The sequence below is a fragment of the Amblyomma mixtum genome, chromosome 1, assembly GCF_055824585.1.
Source record: "Amblyomma mixtum isolate Tamu chromosome 1, ASM5582458v1, whole genome shotgun sequence".
Lineage (NCBI taxonomy): Eukaryota > Metazoa > Arthropoda > Arachnida > Ixodida > Ixodidae > Amblyomma > Amblyomma mixtum.
Window position 1 is genome coordinate 278,056,772 of NC_143012.1, and position 22,795 is coordinate 278,079,566.

Sequence of the window (22,795 nt, forward strand, 5' to 3'; positions counted from 1 at the left end):
CCAAGCAAAACGCGCGCATCTGAAAACAAGAACGAAAACGTACGCTATGCCTGAACAGTGTGTGCGTTTTTCTCGTTTTCTCGCCTGTAAGCAGACGCTGACACACTGATTTTTCCCGTCTGGCGCATCCGCTGAGTTCGCCGTTCTTGGCCTCGAAAACAAGTAGAGTACTGTAAATATGAAAGTGAATCATGTACATCTCGCGCCCGTAACTATCGTTCTCAATGAGAAAGTTGATTATCGCTATTCCAAGAACCGCAATGTATTTGCCATATTTGCATTAAAGGTGTTTATTAAATGTCCCATTAGCACAAAAGCCTCCGTCTGCCGCCGTCCATGGCACGAAATTCGAATGATGTCAGAACGCCGGTGTATGATGTCACGACACAAGTAAGCGAACATGTATAGTCATGAATGATGAAACGTAACGTACTGTGACCTATGGAAGTCATGACTCGTAGTTATAGTCGTGATTCATAGTCATAATCATGACTCAGTCACTCTGCAACGTATCATGACAGCACTTTACAAGTGGCGCAGTGTACGATGTATAGAGTTTGCACAAAGTGTGCGTAGTCGTGACGAGTAGTCATAGTCGTGACTCATTATACATAATCATCCTGCAACGTAGCACGACTCAGCCCTTTACCTTTGCGACTTAGCATGACTCAGCACTTTATTGTTTTCTGCATTCTCACACGTAAACATTCTTAAGTGCCTCTGCCGAATTTTTTTCTTCCAAATAACTGGACGAGATGACAAAAGCCTGTCCAAGCGCCTTCAGCAGCACCTTGTGCAACGCATTCAACTGGCCATAACACGCCACATAAAAAAAAAAAATCGCAGAAACACTTGGACAAGACCGTAATTCCCATACGTATCAACTGGCCGAACAAGGAAATACTTTTATTTAGAGCCCTCCATTTTCGGGCAAAACCCGATTTTGTCCGGTTCTTGCACCCCGAGTGCACTTCTTCCCGGAAATTCCCCTTCTAGAGTACGTACGAGGGAGAGGGAATGAGGGCCTCGTTAATATATACGTTTACATGAAAGGACAAAGAGAACGTTCATTTGCCTGAATAAAGGTGAAGACACCGTACCAAACAGAACAGAGTGAACAGAGGAACAGAGTGATGTGCATAATTCCAACGATATCTGGATAACCACCTGCTTGAAAGTGCCATTTGATGCTTGACTGAATGATGTACCGTTTCATGCTGATGTATTCAATGCTTGTGAATAGTGCTGTTTTTCTATGAAATTTTTATACCCTCTCTGTAAGGACCCTCGCACGAGGGTTGACAGTATTGTTAAATAAATAAATAAAATTAGCAGATATTGTGCGCTTATTCCAGAGGAGTGTTCGTTCAACTGGTTATATTAAAGTTTGTTATTCATGCTAACATGTTATTCATATTATTCATATCTCAACGCTTGTTATTCATTGTGTGAGTTTTCGAGGACATGTATTTGAGGATATAATAAGGATAGTTGAGGACATGCTCGGAAAGTACATTTTAGAAGCGAGGTGCCAAAACACTCACCAGGCATTTATTCAGCATCATGTATCGAGGGCTTCCCATGCTCACGACACCCTGCTCTATGTCTGTTGGCCGCTTAGAATAGCCTATGTGATGTTCAATGACTGTTTTCGCTGTGCGCAAGGCAGTCAGGCCTTGTACACACGCGAAGTGCTGCGTAGGAGATTTGTAGTTTGCGTGACAAAATAATTGAGATAGTTAGTAATAACTTTATTTAGTGTCCGGCAGGGTTTAGGGCGACCGGGGCTAGGTCTCCCGCGTGGGGACGTCGAGACCTTGTCTCGCCGTCGCCTCGCGGGCCTGCTGGACGGCCCAGAGTTGGTCCCCGAGGCTGGGGCTGCGTAGAGCGGAGGACCATCTCGAGGAGAGGGTTTACCGGGTGTTTGAGCGAACACTTCCAAAAATTCTCAAAAATAGGCATTTGAGGGTAAAAATATGGCTTTTGAGGCATAGTATATTAGCAGTGTTGGCGGACACCAGAAAATCGGTGAATCGTATTAAGTAGTAAGCTGGTTAACAAATTTTGATAATTAACTATCTAACTTTTAGAGTTAGGTGCCTAGTTGCAATTAGATATTTGTAGCTGGTCGTTATTAATAGCCATATAATTTTTAGAATTTCGAAAACACTATTATCATTGGCGCTGTGGCTCGACAAAATTTGGCTGCATCGTGCGAAAAATACGTGCACTATCGAAAGCAGGCAGGCAAAGCAAACCCTCTAGTGCACGCAACTAGTCGAAAAATCCAAATTTTATCGAGCCACAGCGCCAAGGGTAATCGCGTTTTCGAAATTCTAATAACGGATATATGGCTATTGCCAACGACCGACTACAAGTATCTAATTGCAACTAGGCGCCTAACTTTACTAGTTAAAAAGCTAATTATTAAAAATTAGTTAACCAGCTTGCGACCCAAGGCGTGTAACCACTTTTCTGTGTCCGCTAGCACTGGTAATACCCTGCTGAAAACCAGTTTTGAAACACAGCGCGGGCGGACAAAGGACGAAAGCGCTGGGTTCCAAAAGAATGCTCTACCAACTCGCCCAGCATCATACCTTGCTTGTGTTGAAAGAGGCATATTTTTACCCCAAAGAGCCTATTGATGAAAATTTTTGAAAGTGTTCGCTGAAACACCCGGTATAGTTCGAGGTAGATCCTGTTGTACTGCACCGGGTATGGGTACATGTTTATTTGCAACTGCCTCCAGGCGACTGCCTGGACTCTGCATAGCGTGTTAGGTGGAGGGAAGTTCCGGCGGGCGAGGTAGAAGGCTTTGGTTAAGTCACTGAAGTTCGTCATCCTGTCTCTCCTCCCGTGTTGCTCTTTCCTGCAGGGTTTGCGAGACCTCGTGCGGTGGAGTGAGTGCGGTTGGTGATCTGCGGAGAGATGTCCCCCGTGTGTGTGGGGTACCAAACTGCCTCGGCCTTGTTGTCCGGTGAGCGTTTCAGGTTCTTGATTATTCGGCAGGCTTCGATCCACGGATATTCTCCCCTTGGCGTAATTCTTTATGGCGGTGCGCAAGTCGCTGACAACGACCCCGCAGTCGTGATCTGATATGGCGAGTGCGATGGCTTCGGCGTGTCGGCACATTACGCTGGCGAAATGGACGAGCGCTCCGGCAGTGTCGGCAGGTGTACGTACACCTGCTCCGGCAGGTGTACGTTTCGCGAGACTAGGGCGATTTGGATGCCGTTCCTGACGTTCGGCGGGATTATTTCCTTTCCGCCGTGTTGGCGGTGATAGTAGATGCCGAGCCGCTCGAGTATGTGTCGTCCATATTCGGTGGTCGTCAGTCTTTCTAACTGCGATATGTGCTGCGTCTCTGCAAGTTCGTCCAGCGTGTTATGGATTACCAGTTGTAGCAGGAGCTCTGTGCTGGTAGAGTCTGGCAGTTCAAGCGCCGCCTTGAAGGCCCTGCGTATAATCACGTCTATTTTGGCCTTCTCCGCCTTGTGCCAGTTGTGAAAGGCGGCCACGCAGATTATGTCACATATGACGAAGGAGCGCACGAGTCGTATCAGGCTCTCCTCCCTCATGCCACTTCTCCTGTTGGTGACTCTCTTTAGTAACCTCACTGCACTGGCAGTCTTGATGAGAAAAAAAATTAATCTGGTGGGCAGTTTTTTTCTTTTCGCAGCCTATCATTTCTATGTTTGCGATATATTAAAATATTAGTGCCCTCTACAATTAGCGCATATTTTCCAAACGAAAACCCTCGTTCACTGACGGCATTCTCGCCTTCTTGTTCGGAAAGGAACGGGAGAGATGCCCCTTTATCTCTATGAGAGAGAGAGAAAATTTGTTCAAAGGACTCAACAGAGAAGCCGAGAACGCTTTCCAGTGACCAGCATGCACATACCAGCACTGGCCATTAGCTTACCCACAATAAATACTCGCTATTTACCCTTTTGTGTTCAGAGCAGGGGTGCGAACGCGAGGAGCCGGTCGAGACAGGTACTCTTCAGGAGAACACGTCATTGTTTCCGTTTCGACAATTGCTCTTTACACTCAATCTCGAAAGCAGATGGTAGCAGTGTAACCATCAGGGCTCCAGGTTCTTAAAGGCCGAATCACACAAGGGACGAAATCACCGATTCCGACCACAGACAGAGCACAACATCATTCACCTGTATATATATATATATATATATATATATTGAAAGGGGGTTCGCGTACTAGTGACCTCAGCTATACAGTTCGCCAAACAGCTGAGCGGACGGCAGCAAAATCACAGTCAGTCTACACAGCCAGAGAGCTGGAGCCGCGCGCCGGCACACTTCGTCGTCAACTTCTTCGTCTGCCATCGAGGCAACCTGAGGCGCATTCATAATAGTTCAGGCGCGTTACTTGTAATTCACTACAATGGCCCCGGGATGGAAGAGGAGCCATCCTGGCGACCTATGGTGCTGGCAAGAGGAGCGGGTCGTAATAAGTCTTGAGGCGACTGACATGGACAAGCTCACGGCCGCGACGACGCAAGTCCGAAGAGGGTGTAAGCGGCTCTACAATATAATTAACAGGGGATGTTGATTCGACGACGCGGTAAGGGCCATGATGTTCTCTGCGAAATTTCGAAGACTGTCCTGGTGTAGTGGAGGGGACCCAAAGCCAAACTAATGAACCTGGAGAGAAAGCGTGCGCGGTTTGATGGGCATCGTGTTCATGCTTTCGGCGACCTTGGGAGTCCGAGGTGAAAGAACGGGCCAGTTGGCGACATTCCTCGGCGTGCTTGGCGAGTTCGGAAAGGGGCGTGCATTCGGAGGCGTCCGGAGTGTACGGCAAAACCGTGTCCATTGTGGAGGACGGCTCACGGCCATACAACAGGTAAAAAGGGGAAAATCCGGTGGTTGACTGGGTGGCGGTATTGTATGCGTACGTCACAAAAGGCAGCACAGAGTCCCAGTTAGACTGATCTGACGAGACGTACATGGTGAGCATATCGCCGAGAGTGCGATTAAAGCGCTCAGTCAGCCCGTTAGTTTGAGGGTGGTAGGCAGTGGTGGTCCGATGAATGATGCGACACTCTCTGAGGAGGGCTTCCACCACGTCCGAAAGAAAGACACGGCCTCGATCACTGAGCAACTCGCGCGCCGGCACACTTCGTCGTCAACTTCTTCGTCTGCCATCGAGGCAACCTGAGGCGCATTCATAATAGTTCAGGCGCGTTACTTGTAATTCACTACAATATATATATATTAATATATCAATATGTAAATAAATTTGTTATATAGCGTACCTCTCCCCCTATCCTTTCAACTGTCCCCTCACCTGTTTCATTTCATTTCTACGCCCTGCCTGCTACCATTGTATTTCCGCTGCCCCGGCTCAGGTGCTTACCGTAGCTATGGCAGAAGCCGGGGGTAGCAAATTTTTTTCTTCCTTTCATAATTATGTTTATTAAAACCACTACACTACTACGTCATTCTACGTCACTGGCTCCGCCTCGTGCGCGGGCGGCAGCGGCTCGCATGCACATGAGGGACGGCGACACCGGACGACGGCGCGGACGGAAGGGAAGACCAGTTGTAGCGTGTTGTGATAAGGCACTTTATAGGGTGCCGCGATGGCCATGCGCGCGGACATCAAAGCACTCTAAAGGCCGATTCACACGACGGTCCGTTCGACCGCGGCCCGCGCACTACGTGTTCATGCGTCACCACATTGAGAGGCGCGCTGTCGGCACGCGGACTGGTCAAGCGAGGAAGCTCAGATGCCTCTCCCCTCACGGGAACTAGCGGCGGCCCGCGAAGATGCGCGCACTAGCTCTGGCAACTGGGCTAGCAAGACGGCTCAGGCCATTGAGGAATTGGACAAAGGGCCGCACCCACTCTGCAGGACTTCCTCTGCAATTCAATCAGTTTTTCTTTCGTTCAATCGCACAGTCATGGGTCGGGAGGAAAAACCGGTGCGACCAGGCTTTCCAAATACTTAAAATAATCTGGCAACTGTGGTACACCCAGCGCGTCGTCTGCTTTTTTGGTCCGTCGCGTCCGCTTGACGCCATCGGATCGCAAGGGGCTGCCGACGGAACCTCGCCAGCCACACCGATTGAATTACAAAAAAGCGACCCCATCTTAGCAAAGGAGGAAATAAGCAAAAATTCCGGTAATTGAGGTTATTCTGGAAGCTCGCTCGGGGACGAGGGCGCACTCTCAAGAGTTGCCCTTCTGCAAACTCAGAAGACTGCAGCGCAGGTGGCAGTGTGCAACCCGCGCGCCCGTTTTTGGCTTGCGAAGCCGCTGACGTTGGGTTACGTGGTGCCGTGTTCGCGCCCGGACGGAACCGATTTGGTCCGTCGTGTGCAGTGAAGAGGAATCTGAACTCGTCTTTCTGCCGCGGGAACTCGATCTACACGTTCCGAGCATTCTTAGAAACTTCGACTTATTGCTCTGTGTGACCGATTTCCCCAATTAAATCGGATTACCGTCCGGCTCCCGCTTTTTTTTTTTTTTTTTGAATTCTCCTCTAACGTGGGGCGGAGTCGACCAACGCGTGGAGTGCCTTTCAGCCAGCTCCGAGGAGGCTTGCCGCTCTGTCATCGGCGGAGTAACACGTAGTAATATGCGAAAGCAAATAGTCCGCGGGTATTTTTATTTCTGCGGGCTTGTTTCGCGGCTATGTTATCTGCGAATGAAACTATTCATTCACGGAAACCTAAAAAACAAAATAAAGCGAAAGCAAAGCCTTCATGGAGCTGGCTGAAAGGCACTCCACGCGTTGATCGACTCCGCCCACCGTACGGGAAGGATTAAAAAAAGAAAGGGCGGGAGCCGGACGTTAATTCGATTTAATTAGGGAAATCGGCCACACAGGGCAATAAGTCGAAGGTTCTAAGAATGCTCGGAACGTGTAGATCGAGTTCCCGCGGCAAAAAGACGAGTTCAGATTCCTCTTCACAATTGAACACAATGGAAGGCGACTGACTCATCGCCCCTCGCGCTAACCCCTTCTGTCGGAGTACAGAGCAGGTAGTGAAAACTCATGGTCTGTAACCGAAGTGTTATGGGGCAAGCCAGCTTTCCTGAATATTTGCACGTTGTCCACTGTCTTTTGCTGCAAAAAAAATATCCCAAAAAATTCATATTATAAAAGTTTTATATGAATAATCCAATTTGTATCCGAATTTGAACTAAAAAATATCGCCTCATATTTACTTCTGAATTCTGGAAAAAAAAAATAAACCCCTGAATGAAGGGCCATACTCGCATTCTCTTCAGACCCAAGAAAAAGTTTGGTTTGTCAGCGTTAATAAAAATATATTTCTCAAGTGGGAGTGTTCGTAGGCAAAAAAAAGCAGCCGTAGATGCAATGTTTTTTTTTTTTTCACGACTTTTCTTCAAGCTCTGTGCAACGGGTCTCCAGGCGTCCAAGAACATGCAACAGTGTCTCAACGCGCATATTTAGATAAATATATAGGGAACAGAACACAAGTTTATGCCAGAATTACAAATACTTTCACGGTGAAGTACGAGAAGCTGGGAGTTATTTGGCCAATGAGAACAAGACGTTGATTTAGGCAAAAAATCCGAGCGCCCACATAGGCAGGTAAGCCGACAGCTGGGGCTAGATGGTTTAACATTTTTAGCAGTGGGTAGCGCTAACTTTGACGAACAACTTGGGGCTGGAATAGAGAGACGTTCTGTTCGTCGTCTCTGTCCCTGTCCCAAGTCGTTCGTCAAAGTTAGCACTACCCACCGTTAAAAATAGGCAGATAAGACTTCGGCCACATATTTCTGGCTTATCACTGCTGATGCCAGCCGAGGCGCAGGACCGTAGGTTATGGTGCTGAAGCTACCTCCCGAAAATTTTCTGCGCACTAGAAACAAAAGGAATATACTCACTTTTACTGCAAGTCTCCTTAAAAGTGGCAGCAAACAGGGTACTTACAACAAGAAACAAAACTGTCGGATGATTGATTGGTATACTTAATAGGCTCATTTCCAGGAATACATTTTTGGTTTATTAGGGTTTAACGTCCCGAAGCAACTCAGGCTATGAGGGAGGCCGTAGTGAAGGGCTCCGGAAATTTCGACCACCTGGGATTATTTAACGTGCACTGACATCGCACAGTACACGGGCCTGGTGAATTTCGCCTCCACAGAAATTCAACCGCCGCGGCCGGGCTCGAACTCGTTTCTTTCGGCTCAGCAGCCGAGCACCATAACCACTGAGCCACCATGGCGGGTGTATTAGTTAAATAGTTAATTATTAATAATTAGTTGTCGAGCTTACTACTTAAGACGATTCACCGGTTTTCTGGTTTCCGCCAACATGGGTAATACTTGCCACAAAAGGCATATTTTTACCCTAAAAAGGCTATTCTTGAAAATTTTTGACAGTGTTCGCTGAAACATCCGGCACGCACGCGCGCAGGCACGCACGCAGACAGGTGCATGATAGTCAATGCTCTGGGCAGGCTGCCCGTACTGGTGTCAAGCAGGCTTCTGACAAATGGCGAAATCGGTGAGTGGAGGCCTCAGCGCTAGCGCACTGGAACAAATCTGATGGCCTGGAACAAATCTGATGGTACTGGTTTCGTGTTAAGCGAAAAAAATGGATGCGTCTGGAATGATTTCTAAAGCCCCACCTCGATGGACCCTTCCGAGGCGTACACGCGAAGCGCCTACGCGCACGGGCGTACGCTGGAGCCTGTCTGCGCATGCGCAAGGCGCGAAGCGCGCAGGCGCGAGCGGGGCGCAGATATCTGTGCATGTCAGATATCGGCGCCTGGGCGCGTCGGAAGCGGGGTCCAGTTTACAACAATGGGAGGACCGCGGGGCTCTCGGGGAGTCTTTTCTTCACGGCTTGAGCCTCTTTCGGGTTCCCCGAACTTTTCTTCGCGGTTTAATTGGTCCTTTCAGCGCCCCCAACCCCTTTTCTTCACGGCTTGACATTTTTTCTGTCGGCTCTGGAGGGGGAGCGAGCCAGCACCAGGGATATGGAGGGACATGCCACTTTCCGACGTCCGTCGCGGCGCGTGCTGGGCGCGTAGGCGCTCTGCCCGTACGCCTCGGAAGTGTCCATCGAGGTGGGGCTTAAGTCGTGAATGCGCGAGGAAAAAAAGAAAAGAGCAGGTGATGTACGCGCACGGCGCTTCAGTCCTGCCCACCTGGCCGCCTACCACATTCCTGCGCGTCCTTTTTTTTTTTTTTTTGTCTAGCCACGCCCTGCCAATACATCAGTCGTTCGCGTGGCAAAAAGAACATTTTTGAATCGTTTATTGGACTGAAAACAGTAGAAACCAAACCAAATCGCTTGAGTCTCAACGATGCCGAGGCTTTAAAAAATAGCTACGGTAAATCTGCAGTGATGTCGAGCCCAAGTTAATCCCGTAGTTAAGTCAGTGCGTTTAATTCGCTATAAGCTTCTCTAGTCTTGCACACTGTTCCTCAACGGTTCGTTCTGACAATTAATGTTTGTTTTTTTTCTCTGCACAGCTAGGAGTTTCATGACATTTCTTTATCACTGCCTCTGTTCTATGCTTTGTGTTTTTACCATTTATTGTTATAATATCTTTTATAGTTACTAATGGTTTAAAATTAGTTGTCACATGCTGCACGCTTTGCCTTGTATTGGTTTCCTGGACTTCGTCAAGCTGCGTTAGCAGCTTTTATCCAGGAAGCCATCCAGAAATGTCTGGTGAATAAAGTGAATTGAATGGAAATAACAAACCAGCTCAATGGCTACGCAAAACACAAAGCATTTGCGATGGGCATTCACTGAAACATCGCTGTGCCAAAGCTCGTGCAGCCTTAGTGTTCCTCCGAGAAACAAGAGTCTCGTGCACGTAGAGACTAATGCATCCCTGCGTGTCTTCGCCTTATGGAAAGCGCTGGAAGACTCCCAAGACGGGGAAAGAGATACATTCGTCTGACGACTCTAACATATGCGCAAGTTCGGGCAGAACCCCGACTCTGTTGTCAAGAAAAAGATACAAAAATAAACAACCATGGAAAGGGGGGGGGGGGGGGGGAGATTGAGAGGCCGTGTATCTGGGTATCTCGCTTGATACAATCTTGTACTCTTTTTGTTCTTACTTCAGCTGGCAGCCAAGCTTTCACTGACAGATGTCCTGCCGACTCTCCCGAGCCGCGGTGGCGTGGAGAGCCACTTACTCTCACCAAAACTCCACACAAGCATGCCGTCCCTCTCGGAATCAATGCATCCTTGGCCGAGAAGTCGGAACTTCCACACCGACAACCGCGCGAAGTTTTTACACTCGGCTGCAACATCCTGCGTGCGACACCATCTTTCTGTAGCGAACTAGAATATGCCCCGCTTGCTTTGGCTCTCGCTGAAAGTTTTTTTTTTTTTTGCCACGCGAACGACTCATGTATTGGCAGGGCGCGGCTAGACAAAAAAAAAAAAAAAAAAGGAGCCGCAGGAATGTGGTAGGCGGCCAGGTGGGCAGAACTGAAGCGCCGTGCGCGTACATCACCTGCTCTTTTCTTTTTTTCCTCGCGCATTCACGACTTAGAAATCATTCCAGACGCATCCATTTTTTACGCATACCTTTACGCATGCCTTTTACGAATGCCTTTTGCGGCATAGTATTACCCATGTTGGCGGAAACCAGAAAACCGCTGAATTGTCTTAAGTAGTAAGCTCGCCAACTAAGACACGATGATGCTTCGCATTCTCCAGGCTTAACCAAGTTAAGCTTCAGCCATTTTATAACTAATACACCCGCCGTGGTGGCTCAGTGGTTATGGTGCTCGGCTGCTGACCCGAAAGACGCGGGTTCAATTCCGGCCGTGGCGGTTGAATTTCTGTGGACGCGAAATTGACCAGGTCCGTGTGCTGTGCGATGGCAGTGCGCGTTGAAGAGCCCCAGGTGGTCGAAATTTCCGGAGTTCTTCAGTACGGCGTCCCTCATAGCCTGAGTTGCTTTGGGACGTTAAACCCCAATAAACCAAACCAAACCTAACTAATAGAGTTAGGCGACTAGTCGCAATTAGAGATTTGTAGCCGGTCGTTAGTAATAGCCATATTAGTTTTTAGATCTTCAAAAATGCCATTACCATCGCCCCTGTAGCTCGCCAAAATCTGGCTTTTTCGGTCGAAAATACATGCGCTTTCGAAAGCATGCAGGCAAAGCAACCCCTCCAGTGCACGTAACTAGTCGAAAAAGCCAAATTTTGTCCAGCCAGAGCGCCACGGGTAATCGCGTTATCCAAATTATAAAAACTGGTATGACTATTACAAGCCACTGGCTACTACAAATCTTTAATTGCAACTAGGCGCCTAACTCTACTAGTTAGAAAGTTGATTATTAAAAATCAGTTAACCAGCTTACTACCTAAGACGATTCACCGGTTTTCTGGTGTCCGCCAAAACTGGTAATACTATGCTGCAAAAGCCATATTTTTACCCAAAAAAGCCTATGTTTGAATATTTTTGAAAGTGTTCGCTGAAACACTCGGTAATACCTGTTGTTGCCACTGCGCTTTACTCATTCTGGCATCAGCTTTGCGCTCCTTCATCTTTCCTTGAAATACTTTGTTGCCCCAACCTACAAAGCCACATACTGGGAACCGGGTTTTTTGTACTGAGCGCCTTTGGCCTTTTCTAGGATGATGCTCTTTCGGGCGAGCCAGGAGGCGTCCGGTGGTGGTAATTGGCTGGAATATTGTTCGCACCCCCAGCTTTCCGAGAATCAAATCCGAGAATACGAGCCAGAAACTGTAGTATCCGTTTCTTTGGAGGTCAGCGAAAAAAAAGGGGCCATATTCGCTTTTACAACACCGCGGAAAGCTGCGATCTGCACAAAACGCAGCGCCGGATCCATATCGGCAGCTTCTCCGGTCCTGAATGTGTCGTCACGACCTCTTGACCAATCAACGGCGACGGCGCGCCCCACGGTGTGCCCCGCGGCACAGACCGGATATTTCTGCTAAAAAAGGCAATTCGCGCATGTTTTTGCCTTATTCGGGTTCGATATTCGAATATACAGCATGAAAAACTATAACGCCGCTGTCAGCCCAATTTTCAAAAAAAGTGTTTCAGTCTCCCTTTAACTTAAGCTTAACCCTCTTCGCTAGCCTCCACGCTTCTGCCCCATAGGTGAGTACGGGTAAGGTACAGCTGCTGTGTATTTTTCTCTTGAGGGATATTGGTAAACTGCCATTCATTATCTGAGAGAACCTGTCATATGCGCTCCACCCATTCGTATCCTTCTAGTTACTTCCCTCTCATGATCCGGATCAGGGGTGACTACCTGCCCTAAGTAGACATATTCCTTTACTACTTTCAGCCCCTCGCTATACACTGCGAGCTGCTGTTTCCTTGTTAGACTCTTAAACATTACTTTGGTTTTCTGCATGTTAATTTTTAGACTCACCGTTTTGCTCTGCCTGTCTAACTCATTGATCATGCTTTGCAGTTCATGTCCCGAGTGATTTAACAACGGAATGTCATCAGCGAATCACAGATTACTTGGGTATTATTCATTAACTCTTATCCGTAACTGTTCCCAAATCAGGCCTCGGAACACCCCTTAAACAGACGTTGAATAGAACTGGCGAGATCGTGTCTCCCTGCCTGACAGCCTTACTTATTGTAATTTTATTGTTGACTTTATGAAGGACTATGGTACCTGTGCAGTCGTTATAGATATCTTCCAATATTTTCATATAACACTCTTCTACACCCAGATTCCGCAAGGACTGCATGACAGCTGAGGTTTCCACTGAGTCAAATGCTTTCTCGTAATCAATGAAGGCTATATATAGGGGTTGGTTATATTCTGCGAATTTCTCTATCGCGTGATTGATAGCGTGAATATGGTCTACTGCCGAGTATCCTTTACGAAAGCCTGCCTGATCATTTGGTTGACTGAAGTCGAAGGTTGTCCTGAGTAATTACCTTCGTAAATACCCTTAGGCAATGAACAGTAAGCTAATCGGTCTGTAATTTTTCAAGTCCTTGACGTCTCCTTTGTTATGAATTAAGATATTGCTACCGTTCTTCCAAGATTCCGGTAGGCTCGAGGTCACAAGGGAGGCTAGTTTCTCTAGCACAATCTCCCCTCCGCCGTTCAATAAATCTGCGTTTACCTGATCCTCACCAGCTGCTTTCCCCCTTTCCATTTCTCCTACGGCTTTCTTTACTTCCTCTTTCATTACTGGTTTGATGCCCCATTGCTGTGCGCTTTTGTCTTTTGTCTCTCTCATTAACGTTCTAATTGCAATGGCTACTGTATTTATTTGCGTAGAACTTTCTGCTATTCGAACTATCTTATTCATATTGCTAATTAATGACATTGCCCCCTTTGTCTCATAACGCATACATCTGGTTTTTGCCTATGCCTAATTTCCTCTTCATCGTTTCAAGGCTACCTCCGTTCTTAAGAGCATGCTCCATTGTCTCCCTATACAACTTCTTTATGTCGGCTACCTTGCGCTTGCTTATTAACTTTGATAGCTCTGCTAGTTCTATTCTGTCTGTAGAGTTAGACACCCTCATGCTTTGGCGTTTCTTTATCAGATCTTTAGACTGCCGAGATAGCTTGCTGGTATCCTGTCGAACCATCCTACCACCTACTTCTAGGGCGCACTCCGTAACGATGGCTGTGAGACTATTGTTCATTGTTTCAACAAAGCGGAATATCTGTTCTGCAGCGCAATCGTGAACCTTTACTTTCTCTCTTTCCGCTAACTCGTTAATTGTCTTCTGCTTCACTAGCTTCCTCCGTTCCCTCTTCAAATCTAAGCTAATACGAGACCTTACCATTCTGTGGTCGCTACAACGGACCTTTTCAAGCCCCTCCACATCCTCTACGATGCCAGCGTGTGCGCATAGTGTGAAGTCTATTTCATTTTAGTCTCACCATTGGGGCTCTTCCGCGTCCACTTCCTCTTTTCTCGTTTGCGGAAAATCATCTCGTTGCCATCAGTCATCTCGACTCAATCTTCGGCTGGCCGCCACGTAACAATATGCCACAGCACTCTATGATGACACGGCCAAATTTTTTGTGTTGCACTGAATTGCACAATTAGTCAAAATTGACGAACTTTGCAAGCAACGAAGATAGGTGAAAAATTCCAATTAGAAAGCTGTAGAACTGTCCGCAAAACTCCCGATGCTTCAAAATGATGCTTCAGCCGCTTTGCCGGGGCACGGTTTTCTGGTTCAAAGTTCACTGTTATCTCATCACATTTTTTTTTTTTAGGGGTGTACCACACGAAAAAAACAATGAGCACACCCTTTACCTGCGTGCAGTGTTAGAGAGACACCAACGAAGTCCATCAGCGTGTATGCGTTCTTCTCGGAGTCCATGTATGTGTTGCTTACTCGATTAAGGCCTGCCAGAGCATCACGGCAGTTTCAGGTGCAAGGTGTAACTTGTGATCAACGAGAATAGAGACGTACGGCATACTTTTTCCGCAAACATTGTATCAACGACGCCTGCCTTTTTTGGCTAAGAGGTCGCTATAGCATGGCTAGTGGATGGCGGCCGTACGAGAGCAAGCGAAAAGGAAAAACCAAGGTACACCCGTTCGCATGCACTTCAACAATTATAATGCGAAAATTTAGCATAGCCTACGTTGCGACTACCATCCGCCAATGGGCACACGCAGATGGCTCCTTAGAGCTATCTGCGCGTGCATGCTGGCGGACGCGGAAAGGAGGTGAGCATTCTGTGGCAGGACGCCTGCCACAGTCTAATGGGCACGCGGCGGCCAGCTGGTTGGCACACAGGGAATGGTCGACTCATTGGTATCCCGTCGGCACAAAACAAAAAGAAAAAAGTGATAGAAGTGCGATCGCGAAACTAACGCAGCGTGATGTACCAGCGTTGTTCCCAATGGGGCGAATATTTCATCATGTTTTCGGGGTAAATAATCAGATGATACCATTCCATAGCACTCTAATTCGAGCACATTGTACAATTTTCGAGCTCCAAAGCTATAAAAAAGATCCCTCGAATATAGCCTCGCCAGGCAGCTGATAACGTGGCCGGTGAGACTAGCTGTTACCACCAAAGTCTTTCGGGCGTTTTTTGATAACTTGGCCGAGAATTTAACGATATATTTTATAATGCTGTATGTACGATAAGCACATGTAATGCTGCACTGTCCTGTAATGCCGTGTATGCGTGTGTGTGCGAGTGGAAGCAGGGAAAGAAAGGGGGGGGGGGGGGGGGGAAGAGGGGAGCGACAGAAAGCAAGAACCGTGTATGGAGATAATTTTGTGTCCAGTCAGACTACAACAAATTAAAATTATCGTACGTCGACAAGACTTCTTGTTCCGGACAGATCTCTCACCAGCACGCAACTACGCATTCTTCGACGCATACTCTTGCCCGTTATTACCTCTACGGTTCCTGACACTTCCACACTTGCACGAAATTGCCCCGAACCCTATGCTAATTTGGAAGATTGCCTTTTCTATTGCCCCGTTGCCATTCAGTCCCCTCATTTTCCATACCCTTCCACAACGTGGTGGGCTTGGCCAAAGCCACCGCTTGGCTAGCCTCAGGCCACCTGCCGGAGGAGTTAGATTTGTTGAACCTGGACCAAGACATCCTCGAAAAAAAGTTCTCTCTCTCTCGCGCCCAATAGATGAAAGGTAACAAATTCCGTCGCGTTTCGACAGTGCAGCAACAGGCATGTGTTCCCTCGAACTCCACAAGACTCTTCATTGCTGTGGCCTGGCAGCTTGAATGCCCCGCTGACGTCCCGCTGCATACGCTGCTTCCATGGGAGGCTCAACGCTTTCTTCCAGGTGCGGAGTGCTTCTGGGGACGGCCTTTTGTCCTGCAGGTAGAGTTGGGGGAGAACGTCCAGGGCTCGGGTGGCAGGGCAAGGCGCCTGACGCAGGAGGCCGTGACACCTCAGGAAGGCGAAGAAAGCGCGAGGAAGGGACATTCCTTCTTCGCAGTCCGTCTCGGTCAACCTGTGACGTGCGCGCTTTTCGCGCAAAGCTCTTTTCGGGCGCGACGCCGTCTTTGGGCTCAGGAGATTTCCCCCGCAAAGTTGAATGCCTGGTCTCCTCTTTCTTTTTTTCTTTTTCACCAGCTGTGTGGTGCGTCCCAACAACAACAAACGAAAGTTCCTCAAACAAACTTGAGGCAGTGAAAAAAGAGAGTGCTAGAAGCGGGGGAAAGGGTGCGAGAAGGCTGCCGAACTTGTCTTTTCCTGTTTTCGCTTTTTTTTTTTTTAACAGCAGCGAACCAGTCTGCAGTCCACAGGGCGTCTCAGAAGGAGCCTGTCCGTCAAGAAGCCAACAGAAGTCGAGTGTCTGCCCACCTGAGGGTCCACTGGAGGCTACCAGCGCTCATCGCCGTATGCAACCAAGTCACGAGAGGGATTCCGCAGGTGGGTATGCACGCGTGCCTCACGAAGCCTTACATCCGTACTTTTCTTCGCCGGCCGTCATAAATGTAGTAGTATTCAAGCTGAAGTATTCGTTGGGCGACGTGTGTTTGGGTAAATTAGTGACCTCATTACACCGAAAAGCTGCTCACAGCTATTTGAGATCTATCTCATAGGAGATGAGCTGTAATTCTTGCATACGCTGGCTTCGGTTGCAGCTTCAGCGGAATAATTCAGTCATGAGCCCGATTATGTCGATGGAATCTATCCGTACATCATTCAGAGCCCATTACGGTATTTCAATAACGCAGTGCGGTGCCTCACTGCGATTTTTTGCAGTATTTTGAACTTTCTCTTTCTGTAGAGTAGTTTTTTATCCCCTTCGCCTGAGGCCAAGCTAGCTGCAGATGTGCAACAATGATAAGCCCCCCCCCTTTCCTCTTACTTTTCTTCAGCGTTGGGACCACTAGTGACGAAATACTGAAAGTTCATGACTTTTATCTGATGTTTCAATTGCTCAGGCATTACAGAGCTCTAGGTTATCGAAGACTACCGGGTGCAAAATCATCAAATTAAAGAAAACCTCGCCGTATCCCGCAGTACTCGTGGGAAGCCCACCTCAGACTTGTTTGATTCCCTCTCCCGCTCGCAGACCTTGAGCACCTTTGCGCGACTGTTTGCAGTGCGTTCCATTTCCTCCAACCGTCGTTTGTTTCCTCCTCTTCTTTCTCCGGCGCCTTAATCCACTGAAGCCACATACACGTGTTGAGAAGGAAGGTTCAAACAGGCCTCGGTGACTGCAAAACGCGCGTAGAAGGCGGACAGCTAGCAAGCAGCGCAGAAGCTTGCTTCCTATATGCTTCAGGAACGGTCGCGCGTTTGGCATCTGCGCTTCTTCTCTCGAGCCGAGTCAATAGACTAATAAGCTCGATCATCGCCGCGCGATGCCTGATGTGTGCGTACGCTGCCCGTGCGTTGCCTGCACCTGCGGGTCGCCCAATCTCGGGAGTGTCGCCGCCGGCGGTCTTCCGTCAGAAGCTCTTCTTCCCGCGGCCGTAGCCATCAGCGGAGTCGAGAGCCGTATAGCACGTGACTGCACCTTGAACTCGTTTCGCTCGTACCGCCGTCTCGCCTGCTCCGAGCGGCGGCGATTATTTACGGGCTGCCAGCGTAGCTAGCACGTAGCGATATTCATCTCAGGCAACGAAGACCCCAGCACCACTTTCGCCGTTCCGCGTCTGGCCCCCGCGCACTGACGAGGTGAGGCATGGGGTAACTTTTGCGGTCGAGGGCGTTGCTGTTTTGTTTCTTGCTTTTTTTCGTGACAGTTTTGTTTGTTGTTTTTTTCTGCAAGGCACGCGTGTTCCGCTAGCTAGGCCCTTGTGTCTCCCGCGCCCGATTAAGTCAGCCAGCATGTATGATAATCCGACCATGGCGCGCATTATGTAACGGACGTCTTACCCTCGCTGCGCTGAGTGTGAACCGTACACTTGAGTGTTCTTCTATTTTCCCTTTTTGAAGACGTAATCGCAATGGCTGCTAGCAGATGGTGAGCAGTAACGTGCAGGTCATCCCCACTGGCGCGCGTAATTTATGACGACGTCGTGGAGAGTCATAACGCGAAGGCGCAACAGCTCTAGCCGTGCCCTGTCCTCCCTCAAATCACCGCGCGCAAGGACTCGCCACGTTCGCCCCCAAGTCCTTGGCGTGTTTCTTGGAACTCGTTGTAGTGTGTACGTGCCGCGTGTTTTTCCAAAGCGAAGTTAGACTTACAAACACACGGATGCGTTATGCCGGGGATGAATCGCTCTCGACGACTTAACCCTTTTAGGCTTTTTTCGCCTGAATAGAATAGGCAGGCATCAAGGAAGCTACTTAGTGACTTTTCGAACGCGAAAACTATTGTCAAACTTCTACAAGAATGTACTAAATTTGCAACAAGCCGTCACTACGGTCGGATTTTTCAGTGCTCCTCTAACCAGGATTTGTCAAAAGAGCAGTTGAGGGACCGTGGATTACGCTTTCTTTTTCCTCTTTCCAAGATGGGCTTCACGCTGTAAATTAATTTACGAGTGATCAAACCTGTCCACGTGACTGCGGCAAAGGGCGCGCTAACAACCTCTGTGTTTCACGAAGTATTATTATTATTTACTGCGTTTGCTATTAACAGGAAAAAAAAAAAACATGCCAATAGTGATATGAAAAGTTGTAATGCGTCTCAAAACAAAGAACTTACAGCTATCTGTAGCAAGCTCGCGGAAACGCAACGTACGGAGTCGCAATTTATTGAGTTGTGTACAGCTCCTGGAAAGGTTAAGCATCTCCTATAACTCGGAGAGTTAGGGTGCAAACACAGGGTTATGCTTTTCGTCGGAACAGCGCAAACGCACATGCACCCAGTAACGCTTTGACTGGAGCATCCAGCTTGACGCTCCATCGTGTACTTGTTTGCCCAACAGCGCGTCGTTCTTCTGTTCTTTGCTCTTATCTCTCATTGTGCTCCAGTGAACATTCCTAGATATATCCTTTTCTTATGCAATATTTCTTAGTATGCTTAAGGTAAGATCGATCATCGAACACATTCAGAAACGTGAGCAGATCCGTTCGTGTTTGCAATTTCGTGAGTTCTGGAATACCTACTGAACGAAAACAGCGAGAAGCCGTATCTGAAAGACTTCTAATAATAAAAGATCTCAGGCTGGCAAGAAAACAAAAACAAAGCAGCTGACAACGACAGGATCTGGTGGCGTGGTCACTGCTTCCTTGCCAAGTATTCGCCTAACAGCGGCTGGAAGCGGTGTGATATCGTCCTCGAAGCAGCGTTATGCAGATTGTTATCCGCCACGAGCCACATCTTCCTGCGACCACTCGGAAGTAATCATTGCGCGGACGTTAGATAACTGCTATCCGCACTATGTATATGTAGCCGCATGCAGTGCAGTGTAACACAACTCCCTGGCCAGGCGACCCTCACGCGTCAGTGCTTTCGTTCAGAGCAACGCGCCAAGGTGTGCGTGATGTAAACATAACAGACCTTCGCCTCGTGTCTCTTCCACTTATAGGGGAACGCACGCGTGAAGAAGCGACGGAAACGACGGCACGGTTCAACCTTGCGGGGCATGAAACTTGGCGCCACTGACGTGAATGCATAACAAAGCGAACTACGTCCCAGCGTGCGACGATTGAAGCAGCGGCAGAAGAAGCCCTCCTTGTAACGACCACCGTGCAAGACAACTGCGCCGACATTGGATTCCGGCAACAGGACACGCGACGGCCGAAACGAGCGGAAGGATTCGAGGACGTAATCGTTCCCCTTCGATTGAAAGTGAGTGCTGCAAAGAACAGAACTGTGCTCGCCCGACCGCCTCTTTAGTGCCGCCCAATCGACGACTTGTAGGTCACACCCTCGCTTCCTGGCTTTGTGTGCGGCTGCATACAGGCAGCGTACGAACGTTGATCCTGCGAAGAGGAGAAGGAAAAAAAAACGGCGTTTCCAAGGGTGGAGCACAGCGTGACGACGTCCACGTTCACCCCCTTTGTGCCATCGAAGAATAAAGAGCCGGCCTTTTGGTTCCCCGCTGCTGTATTCGTCACCGTCAGCGCCTCCGAGGAGAAGGACAGGCGACCTTGCGTCGACACTCAGCGCCACCACTTCCGCCAGGGAGGGAAAAAGCGGCGTTTTAAAAACGACGACCACACGCGCTTCATTCGGCGGCTGGCAGTCGCGCAAACGCTCATTGCCTGCTGACTTCACGCAACTGCGACACACCCTAGCAACCCGTGGTGAACGTCGCCGCAAGAACGAACGGCGTTCGAACGGCGTTCCTGCCAGTTACGTGTGACTTCGAAGCACGCTACGTGGACCTGGAGGCAGCCATGGGCTACATGGGTCTGGAGCACACGCCACTTATCGGACTCGTCCGGTCCCTCGAGCAAGTCCGGGACCCACGGACCGTGGGCTGGCTCTACTCCGGTAACCCCATCCCCATCCACCTCATCCTCGCCCTCTACGTGTACATCGTCAAGTTCCGAGGGCCCGAGTGGATGAAGGACCGCAAGCCTTTTACCCTGGTCGGAGTAATGAGGCTGCACAACATCAGCATGGTGGTGCTCAACTTCGGCTTCATGTTATTCTTCTTCAAGAATACTTACCTCCGGGGCAACTATAGCTGGCTGTGTACGGGCATTGACTACAGGCCCACCGAGCAGTCCATGACGGTGCTGAACGCCTGCTGGTGGTACCTGCACGTGCGCATGGCCGAGTTTCTCGACACGGTGTTTTTCGTGCTGCGCAAGAAGAACTCTCAGGTGTCCAAGCTCCATGTCATCCACCACTGCATCGTCGTCTGGAATGGATGGGTGGGTCTGACGTTCGGCGCCGAAGGACAAATCATGATCTGCATCTGCATAAACTGCCTGGTGCATGTCATCATGTACTCTTATTACTTCCTCTCCTCCTTCGGTCCAGCTGTGCAGCCGTACCTCTGGTGGAAGCGGTACCTCACCCAGATCCAGATCGCCCAGCTGGCCTTCTTCGCGGTCTACGCCATCGTACCCATGGTGTACGACTGCAACTACCCCCGGGTCATGCTCTGGATCGGCTTTGTCCAGGCTGTACTGCTGCTCGCACTATTCTGCAACTTCTACTTCCACGCGTACCGCGGAGCGAAGAGGATGCACCAAGCCGCAGCCAAGCGACGAGTTGAGTGACCACTCCGGTTTGTTTGTAACTTGTCGCGAGCAGCGGTACGCTGGAAGAGAGTTTATATCAAGTCCGCCCATCTGCGCGCCGTGACGGTCGCGAGGGATTCACGTCGGTCCCCTTCTCGCCTGTTCTGTGAGAAACAACGGACCTCCTTCACCGGCTTGTGCAAGTACTTTGCCCTTGCCATGTCGCCGTCGTCGTCGTCGTCGAACTGTGGCTTTCCTTCACGGCGCGACCGGTTCGAGGCGCTACGCCCGTTCGCGCGGATGAAGGTGGCCTTTGTTTTGACGCGACTCTGTGGCTCTCAGTATTACGTGCGGACATGTGTGCGCGTTGCTTGTCTTCGGGACTACTACGCAAGGAATGTGCGGCACCGTCACCCACAGCGCGAGCGCACAGGGCCAGTGGAGTGCGACAGTTTTTCTACGACGCCTTCAGTGTGAAGGACGAATAAAGTAGGTTCGCCTTGTCGACTACTGTCAAATTCGCGCTGTTTCTCCACGCGATAGCGCCCATTGCCTTTGGTATTTACACAAGTACTTATAAAAAATGTGCCCCCCCCCCCCCCCCCCCCCCCATCCCCCCCGCAAGGAAAAAGCATACCGTGGCTTTCTCTCAGCATTGCATGCGCAGTAAAATGCATTGAAAACATCAGTGCCCACAAACGATTTCCTTATGTTCATTTTGTTGCCCACAGCTGATTTCGCTAGCAGCTTGCTTTACACTCTAAAAGCACAAATATTACGCCCCAGCTGCGCAGACAAGTTTTCCGGTGTCGCGCTAAAACAATTTGATCGCACGCAGAACAAAAAAAAAAGCAGCCTTACAAAGTAAATGAAGCCAAAAGACAAGTCTCCCGTATTTGATAACAGCCCTTACAAAAAAAAAAGGTATTTCGTCGCCAGAGCGTATCGTGTTTCCAAGCACTGATTCTTATTGCAATCACGGCAGCGATTATAGCGCCAGCCGAAAGCTACTGACATGCGCTCGAAGCTTTCGTATAGCGCGTGTCGTCTCAGGGTGGTGACAAGCGTTTTTCTAGTCGTGTACCTCTCAGTAGTTGGTTCAGGATTTGTTCGCTGTTTTCTTATTCAATCGAGAAAAAACTCGCCGCGAAGGGAGGCACGGAGACGACAAAACGGAGAACGACAAAAATAAACAGCGTTTCCATCACAGCGCTCGCTTTTAGAGCTGAATAGTTTCCTCTGGAGTGGCACACCAGTGATCTAGGCCAGAATATATAATGGCGGTGAACCTGGGTTGAACTTGGACTGTGCACTAGCGAACGAAATGTGCAGTCACCGCGCGTGCCGATCAACGGCAGATCAGATGACGAACGACGTCCTCATGCGTCCCGTAAAAAACCCTTATGTGAACAGCGTCGAAACTTGGCGGCAACACGCGTCCGTGCCGTGTACACCACAAACAACGGCAGCTCGGCTTCTCTTGCGCTAAAAGTGTAAAGTGATCCGCGCGTGAAACCTTGGCAGCGACGGTGACACGCCCGAGTGCATTGCTTTATCGGCCGCATCTTTGCCCACAGAAGAGGCACTCCTCTCCTTCCTCGACTTCACTTTCGCATTGTTCAACCCTCGCGTGGACAACCGGTCCTCGTATGGTATACATACGCCACCATGTATGCAGTGTTCGCTTTCAAAGAGATGGGGGCTCCTTACTTCTTCCAGGTAAGCTCCGCGGTGGCCAAAAACGCAGTACAAGCTCCGCAATGTAT

At 49.2% G+C, this 22,795-nt stretch overlaps 1 pseudogene across 5 annotated transcripts in view; it reads left to right on the forward strand.

Annotated features, from left to right (window-relative positions):
- The window catches only part of LOC149371830 (very long chain fatty acid elongase AAEL008004 pseudogene), a 39,636-nt pseudogene extending 18,055 nt beyond the window's left edge, over window positions 1-21,581 (forward strand). For 3 of the 5 annotated variants that reach the window (XR_016292053.1, XR_016292059.1, XR_016292057.1), the window contains exons 2-4: window positions 2,876-2,977; window positions 16,210-16,361; window positions 19,421-21,581. The product of XR_016292053.1 is annotated as a very long chain fatty acid elongase AAEL008004 pseudogene, transcript variant X1 (transcript). Of the gene's footprint in view, window positions 1-2,875; window positions 2,978-16,209; window positions 16,362-17,241; window positions 17,619-19,420 lie in introns of those variants that run through there. The other 2 variants (XR_016292060.1, XR_016292061.1) reach the window with 2 other exon arrangements.
- Window positions 21,582-22,795: the final 1,214 nt, after the last annotated feature.